Raw genomic sequence first — 7,987 nt, forward strand, 5'->3', positions numbered from 1 at the left:
TCCTAACACACAAATATATCCACACTGGTTGTCTCGGTGTCTTGGTTCACGTCCTCAGCTGCAACCATCGAACCTGAATCAATCTTTTTACCATGTCACAATTGAAGACTTTGTTCCCACTCAAAAGCCTTTTCACCCTTATCTGTCCCACCTCTAAAAAAGAGCCCACAGGCTGACTTTTACTATACCCAAGTGCAATGACACAGTTTTGTTATTACCTTTGAGATGACAAAGTTAAACTTTGTATCACTGAGAAGCAACCGAGCTCATTCTAGTCTCTTACAAATATTCTAGGGCGTATCTTAAGTACAGGGGTAAGAGTGAAAAAACAAGCTGTCACTAGGATAATGTGAATAGTCATCTTTTGCCAGGTATAGAAAAATGTTTAGACGGTTGCATTGACACTGCTTGCTTAAATACTCACAAAGCTGCATATTTCTGGGACACTTGGGATACTTTCTTATTTTACAAAAAAATCCTGTGGAGCTTGTATTTATTTGTAGGCAAACTCAAAAATGTGAAGACCATCACACCCAGTCTACGATTTGTACTGGAACAAATCTCTGTGAGCAAGTATGTTGCAGTTAGCTGTTAAAAATAAAATTCTTGAGGGCTATTATACTTTGTGCCTTCAAAGTTAATACCTCATTCAAAACTGTATTAGATAACTGCAGTCTGCCAAAAAACAGCGTAGAGTATGTGGCTGTAGTATCCTCTCATGTCTGAAGCTATAAGGTGTATCAGGTGCATATAATGTACGTTGATGGTTAAAAAAATTATAGCACTGGAATTTTTAGTTCAGATACCAAAATAGCAAGTTCAGAAGTATCTGAAATTTAAATGTGCAAACTAGTATTCAGGCTACTGCACTGTAAGGCTGTTTCAAAGACTGGGAGAGTTTCCAAGGAGGGTGGCCTGTTGGATGAATCCAAGTTGGGAAGTAGCCAAACTCTTTAGGAGGATGAAGGGAATGGAGAACAGGGAAACATTAAAGGGTCATGAAGGCAGGAGAGATAAGGATTATTGGCAGGTCACAGGAAGGGAGCATCAGAAAGTTCAGTAACATTTCAGGGAACTTCTGAACTTTGCAAGGTCTATTTATGTCCTATTTATTGATTTATGTCAGAACAAAACTTTCTCGCACCTGAGAGGATTCTTGAAGCAACACTGAAAACTGAACTGCCTGCCATATGAAGAATGTTAGGTGACTTAATCTGTTGCAATTAGGAATGAATCAGTCAATAGAAGATGCTATAAACAATCTATTAACAATATAACCTATTGTTGGATTTCCAAGCTTGCTATTGTAAATACTTCATAAGAGAATTATGCTTCCTTGTGGGGATTACACCATTTGGCCTACATTTACTCCTGCCAAGTTGACTGTTATTATTTGGAAACTTCCTATAAATCCAGCGTGAAATGAAAAGGCATATAGGCAGTTCAAATCTTGTCTCAAGCTCAATGGTAAAGATGTGGAAGTAAATCAGGACTGGGATTAAACAATTCAAAGCATAAAACTTTTTTATGTTTTTCTTTCAAAAATGTTGCAACATGTTTTAATAAGTGGGAAGGTACAGTTGATCATTGCGTACAGCTATGGGAATGCAGCAGTGCCTGTGTCGTCTGTCCAGCCAGCCCTGGCACCACAGCAACACAGTGGTACTTGGCTTATCAGGAGGGCAGCGTGGCTATGGCAAAGGAAATGAAAGGAGGGACTCTCCAGTGGTGTATCCAATCGAGTTTATTGGAGGCTCCAGACATAGAGTCCTCACCTCGGGACACCAGCCTCAGAGAGACCAAGAACCCCTCTGTGCTGTAACATTTAACAGGGGGTGTAACATAGGGGAGGGTTCAGTCAGGGACCAATGGGGTACAGTAAGGGTGTGGCTCTTAACATAATAGACATGTGCAACAACCATACAGAACACAATAGGAGGGGAAGCCTGGATCCTGCCCAATCACTCGACGCCTTCCCTGGAACTTTCTGGACGCAGGGAGAGGCCCCAGAATGACAGACAGGACCAGGAGGTTATATAACCAATGATTGACATAAAGCCGAACATGGGGTAAACCATACAAGGGGAAACACAGGGGGTTACAGAACGAACCATTATGGTAAAATCTTATTGAACAAATCATATACAGAAATATGAACAAAATACACCACCACATGGGAAAACATTTCTCTCCTCTGCAATTCCTCTGAGGACAATACTTAAAAACAATTTCATGAACTGCAGTGACAGGTCACTTACAACTGCAAAAGGTCACTTACAACTAGTGGAGAAATTCAATGTAATTAAAGCAAATTAGCCATAAATACTATGGCTAGTTTAGAATCAGTATAAGAGCTTCAGTCTAACCAAAACAGAACAGAATGACGAGAGCACAAACAGCTCAATACATCCACCATTTTCCTGTCCTGAAGTGGGAACAGGAACTCTTGCACGCAGTTTTTAAACTTCACCTAATCAATTGCAACAATAACACTATTACAACACCAGCAACAACAGCATTATTAACAACACTTATGCTGCTTTCTCTTAACTACCATGTGTGATTCACTCTATAGAAGTGGAAACTTCCCTGAAATAGCCTTTGTTATGTCTTGTTTCATGTCAGTGTTGGAACTTGGAAGCAAAATTGACACATACGTTTCCTATTTCCTATATGCAGCCCATTTCTGAAGAGCGACCCTCTCTGTTTTTCATCTTTCTTGATTTTGTCCTGTAAACAATTCCTCAAAAACCATTACAAGATCATTTTATAAGCCTGGATTCCTTGACTGAATTGAACAAAACATACTGGTGTTAGCCAGGGGATTAAACTGGCTGTCTCCAATCCTCAACACTACTGCTTTTGACTTAGCTAGAACTCCACACAGAGACCTCCCAGCTATAAAAAACCCCAGAGTTTACCTTATGGAAAAGGTAACACATTGCATGAAGCTTCCTACTACTAGGACATAACTACACTTATTCAGTAGACAAAATACAGGAACAACTGAAAGAATCTGGGGAATCTGTTTTTGTACAGCTTATGGGTGCTGACTGGTATCACAGCCTTTCCATGTGTAGCTATATCAGACTGTAAAATCTATTTAATCTACATGGTGGTTCACTGTCACTGTTCTAATCTGCTAGCACAGAAGGACAAATCCTTGCACCAAATAAACACAGAGCTAAAACAAAGGTCACAGAACTTTCAAGCTTACATGTCAAAAATATCCCAAGAACCTCTTAGACATGTTTGACTCCATCTACAAGCAGAGACAATTTCAAAAAAACTTCCCCTTGGACATGCTCAGCTTCATCTAAAAGCAGACACAATTTCCAAGAAGACCATAAACTAGATAAGTAAGCAGTGGGAACCAATTACTTTGCCATTTTTTCCCAAAGTGCTTGATAAAGCTGAGAAAGATTTATATGGAGTACTTGCTTCAGGTGACAGTGGCTTAAATCCAGACGGCTCTTTGGAGACGTCATCTATAATTGTAGAGTGCTTACAAATATCAGGACTCCCATAACAGATTTATGAGAACGTCTGCAAGGGTTGATCTGCTTGACAGAGAGGATGAAAGGCTACAGAGACACATAAATGAAGGGGAAAACATACGGGTCCAAAATGGTGGTAAATACAAAAGCCTAGAAGAAGTTACAGACCATTTTGTCAGTGCCAAAAAAAGAATAGACTAATTTTGGCTTGCCAAAAGGAACTGGTTAATTCACTATCTTGGATTCAAGAACTCTTGGTTGTGTGAACCCTATTTATGTAAAACCCCACTTCACTCTGAGTTTTCCCTTCCTTCAATACTACACTCAATGTTGTATACTTACTCTGCCTGTCCACAACCCAGTGCTTAGAACCATAAGCTTTCTTTTTGTGACGCCACATTGTTATGCTGGTCATTTAATAAGGGTGATTTATTGGATTAAATTCACAAGTATCCTAAAAGAAAAGATTTTACTTGTAATACCGAACTTTACTGTTATATAAATTGTCTCAAATAGCTTTAAGTGAGAAGCAACAAGCAAAAACTTCTTGTACTACAAGGGCACCCAGAGATCCTTGTTTTTCAGTTTGCGCTGGACTGTGTAAACAGACAAAAGAGAAAACTCAGTATAAGAGGATATAAGATATAGAGAGATGAAATAAGTGATCTGCCAAGCATAACACAGCAAGTCTAAAAAAGAAGGAAATTAAATTTAGATTTTCTTGCACCCCAGTATTGAATCAGCCCAGTCACAGGATTTTCTAAGGCTGATCCCTAACTTTACAGTCAAGACAAAGGTAAGTCTTTTTTCTCTACTTTCCTGGGTTCTCATTATATTTACATGTAAAAGAGGCGTCAGAAAGGACCAAACTGACACCCTCTGCTGAGTGCCAGAAAGCACTAATTCAGGCTTTTTCCATATATTTTTTCTATGAGGCTTCACATTATTCTTTAAGGAAAAGCAAATAAAATTAAACCAGCATCTTGAGCTTTATTTTTTCTTGTGCTAAATGTTTTATATTGCTCAATTATAAATAATTTTAGAAATCTGTTAAGACAAAGTACTCAAATGTAAGCTGGACAAAAATATTGGACAATTTGTAGTATCTTACTGTTGGATCTGTTTTTCACTGAAAGATAAAAGGAAAAAAAACATTTTTATGTTTCCAACAATATTTTTAGCAAATTAACCACATATTGAAAACCTCACATTTTTCCAGCACAGTGCTACATTCTCTCCAGTTTCTGGCTGAAGGAACCTCCTTTGCTTAGCCCTAGAGACTAATAATTTCTTTCAGTCATGTGAAAAGAATAATCTATTATTTTATGGAACTTAAATAAATACCACTGAGATGTGGAAAATGCAAAGTTTACTATGTCAGCATCCTTCAGCTTTTCACAGCTGAGCATGATCCATGTTTTTATGCATCCTCCTCTCTCAAGAAACCACTTGCAAGCTCCAAACATACAAATATTGGCATGTACTTCACTTCTGTCAGCTTCCAGACTTTGTTAGTCTGTAATGTCTAGTATCACTGGCTTAGATGTCTTAGGAGCAATGCACACTCAGAAACATCCACGTGTGGAGCTTGTTCCAGCAGAGGATCAAGTGCACATACACCTTTTTCCCCATGTGATCTGCAGCCCAGAGGGTGGTGGTTATGCCTTTGTTTAAAGTGGATGCAGCCTGACAGGAGGACAGGACAGGAATACTCAAAAGCAGGCAAGTTAAAAAGCCATTGTGTTCTGATATTTGCAAACAGGCTAGAACTGTCTGGGAATCGTCTAGTGAACATTTTTCCCACTGTTTAAAGTGTTGGTTAGACAAAACTGGAAGTTTCCTCAAAGATGTACCCTGTATGACTTAGACAAGAGAGAAATTGTGGATGTGTCTGAGCCTGTGTCTGCATGTGTTCGCAAAGGTCCTCTACAAGATAAGGATAGCATAACATGATTCAGTGATGGAAAGACACTTTTCCCAAAAAACTGCAGTAATGCAGTTACATTATACAGGATAAAGTCATCTAAAGGGGTAAATGTTCTTTTCTTTTACAGTGTAAATCAATCTTAATAGATTGGTTTCTCTGAATAGAAAAAAGTGTTTCTGCTGATAAATGATCCCATAACTAAGGTTTTTGGTACTTTCGTTATGAACAGGATACTCAAATAGATAATCTGATTACCACAGAAATTACTAAACTCAGCAAGAAAGACCACCTACTAAAATATAAAAAACTAAATCATGAGCAGAGAGCCACAAGAGCAGAGGAGAAGCTGAGGGAATCTGGAGCAGCAGATGAAATTATCTTAAGTGGAAAATGTCTAGAAAAGCAAAACTCTGGACATTCCAATTATTTTGTGAAATGTGAAAACCTAACAAGACATTATTAAATACTCACTGTTGCATTTTGCATGAATTATGCAGCACATCCTAATACTTTACAGAACACCCGTGATGTAGTGACAAAAAAGAAAGGGATGCCTGTTTAATCTTTTAAAGAAAACAGCATGCTAGGAGGGCTATCAAAACATTCATCATATCCAGCAAGAGCATTAAGAGCATTATAGCACTCATTTTAAAGGTTCTTTTTTGTAAAAAATCATAAAAACATCATTCTCCTACATTGTTATTTTTCTCCTCCAGATTAAATCAACAGTTATTTACAATTGGGGTGTGATGACATGATGGATAAAGGTCATCAAGTTCTACCTGGTACCCCTGGGTCCTGATGATTATATAACTTGTCATGTTTAATGATCATCTTTTATTCACTTTGTATTTGAAGTATTTTATACTTCAAATAGAAAACCCCTGTTTTCTGTTTTATAATTCTTTAGTGAACATGATTAAATTCCACTTGCCAACAAAAATACATATGGAATATAAACCTGAAGTGTCCCCAGATAATGTGGCGTAAAATGTCTGAGATCTCTACTGTGTAGCCATAATTTCACCTGTTTATAAACGAGTGCATTCTACTACACATCAACTCCCTACAGAGTTAAGTAAATAGAAAACAAAATTTTAGTAAAATATATAAATTTGTAATGAAGGAAATGGTTTGTAGTTTGTAACTTGAGCAATCAGTTCAGTTACAGTACCTTAAGAATAAAGTTTGCAGTAAGCTTTAAGATAAACCCCTTGGACAGCAAAGTTTTCTATATCTGTTGTTCTTTCTAAACTAAACAAAACAAAGCAAAATGAAATGGCTTTTTAGTAAACCTTTTCATTATTGTTATGTACCACGTATTTTCCAGGAACAGAACTGAAAGAGATAATTTGCTACATAGTACAGTGAGCAATTATGTGCCAGGCTGCCTTTTAGAGGGAGTAACATTTCTACCTTTCAATGTCTACATTGTTGGCCATGAGTACTGCAATTGTATTCTCCTGTCCCTTAAACACACACGCAAATGAACTCAGTCCAGCCCCCTAGAAGAGTGGGGAGCCAAGAAGTCAGAACATTTGACCTGGTAAATGCTCATGCACTACTGTTGCCAGGGCAGAAAAACCTCTGAAGAAACAAGTTACAGAGAACAAATGCATTATCCTCACAGTAAGCACTAATATAGATGAATGCTAGCTGGTCTACGGGTAGAAAGTCACACAAATTTTTGTTGATTGACCTTTCTCCTTATTTACAACTGGCCCCTGACCTCTGCAGGAATCTGACCATCTGGTACTCAGGAAAAACACTGTTACAGTTGCATGAGGACAGGACACAAGACTGCATTATTTAAACCGTAGCTGACCAAGGCTCAGGCCAGGCACGGTATCAAGAGTGGCTTGGACTCCGGGAGATAAGGAAAAAAATGGCTCCTCTTCACCCAACCATTCTTCCACTGCCCTGCCCGAAAACAAGAATTGACAGGCTCATTCGGATCCACAGCTCTTGAGACCGTGGATGGCATCTAATTTTTCGTGTTTTCCTAAACACCTATTACCTCCGCTTGGATCCCTCATATCCCCTAAGGCTGGGTTTCTGTGCTGTTGCCCCTGTGCTCGGTATGCCCGCTCTGGATGGAAGGATGGAAGGAGGGAAGGAGGGAAGCAGAGAAAGAGGGAAGCAGGGAAGGAGCTCACACGCCCGCGGCGCAGGCCCCACCGGCCGCCCTGGCGCCGCAGCCCGCGCGCTGCCGTTACCGCGGCAACGCCGCACCGCGTGCAAACCCCTGCCGCCGGCTCGGCCACCGATTGGCCGGTGTGGCTGTCAGTCACGCGCGGGCAGCCCCGCCCCCGGGCGCTGAGCGGGGCGCAGGGAGCCTCTGGGAGTTGAGGCGACGCCTGTGCGCTTGTGGCGGGGAGTGCGGCTGAGGGCAGCTCCGGTCGGCGGGACGCCGGGCAGCGTTCTGTGGGTCACAGCGTTCTGTGACCCCTCGCAGGCAAAGCATCCTTGCACAAGGACCCTTCTCTGAATCCCTTTCCGTTCTTGCCTAGGCGAGAAGGGACATACGGGTATCATTGTCAAGTCCAAGCAGCAGAGAAGGGAA

Source organism: Sylvia atricapilla, chromosome Z, assembly GCF_009819655.1.
Source record: "Sylvia atricapilla isolate bSylAtr1 chromosome Z, bSylAtr1.pri, whole genome shotgun sequence".
Lineage (NCBI taxonomy): Eukaryota > Metazoa > Chordata > Aves > Passeriformes > Sylviidae > Sylvia > Sylvia atricapilla.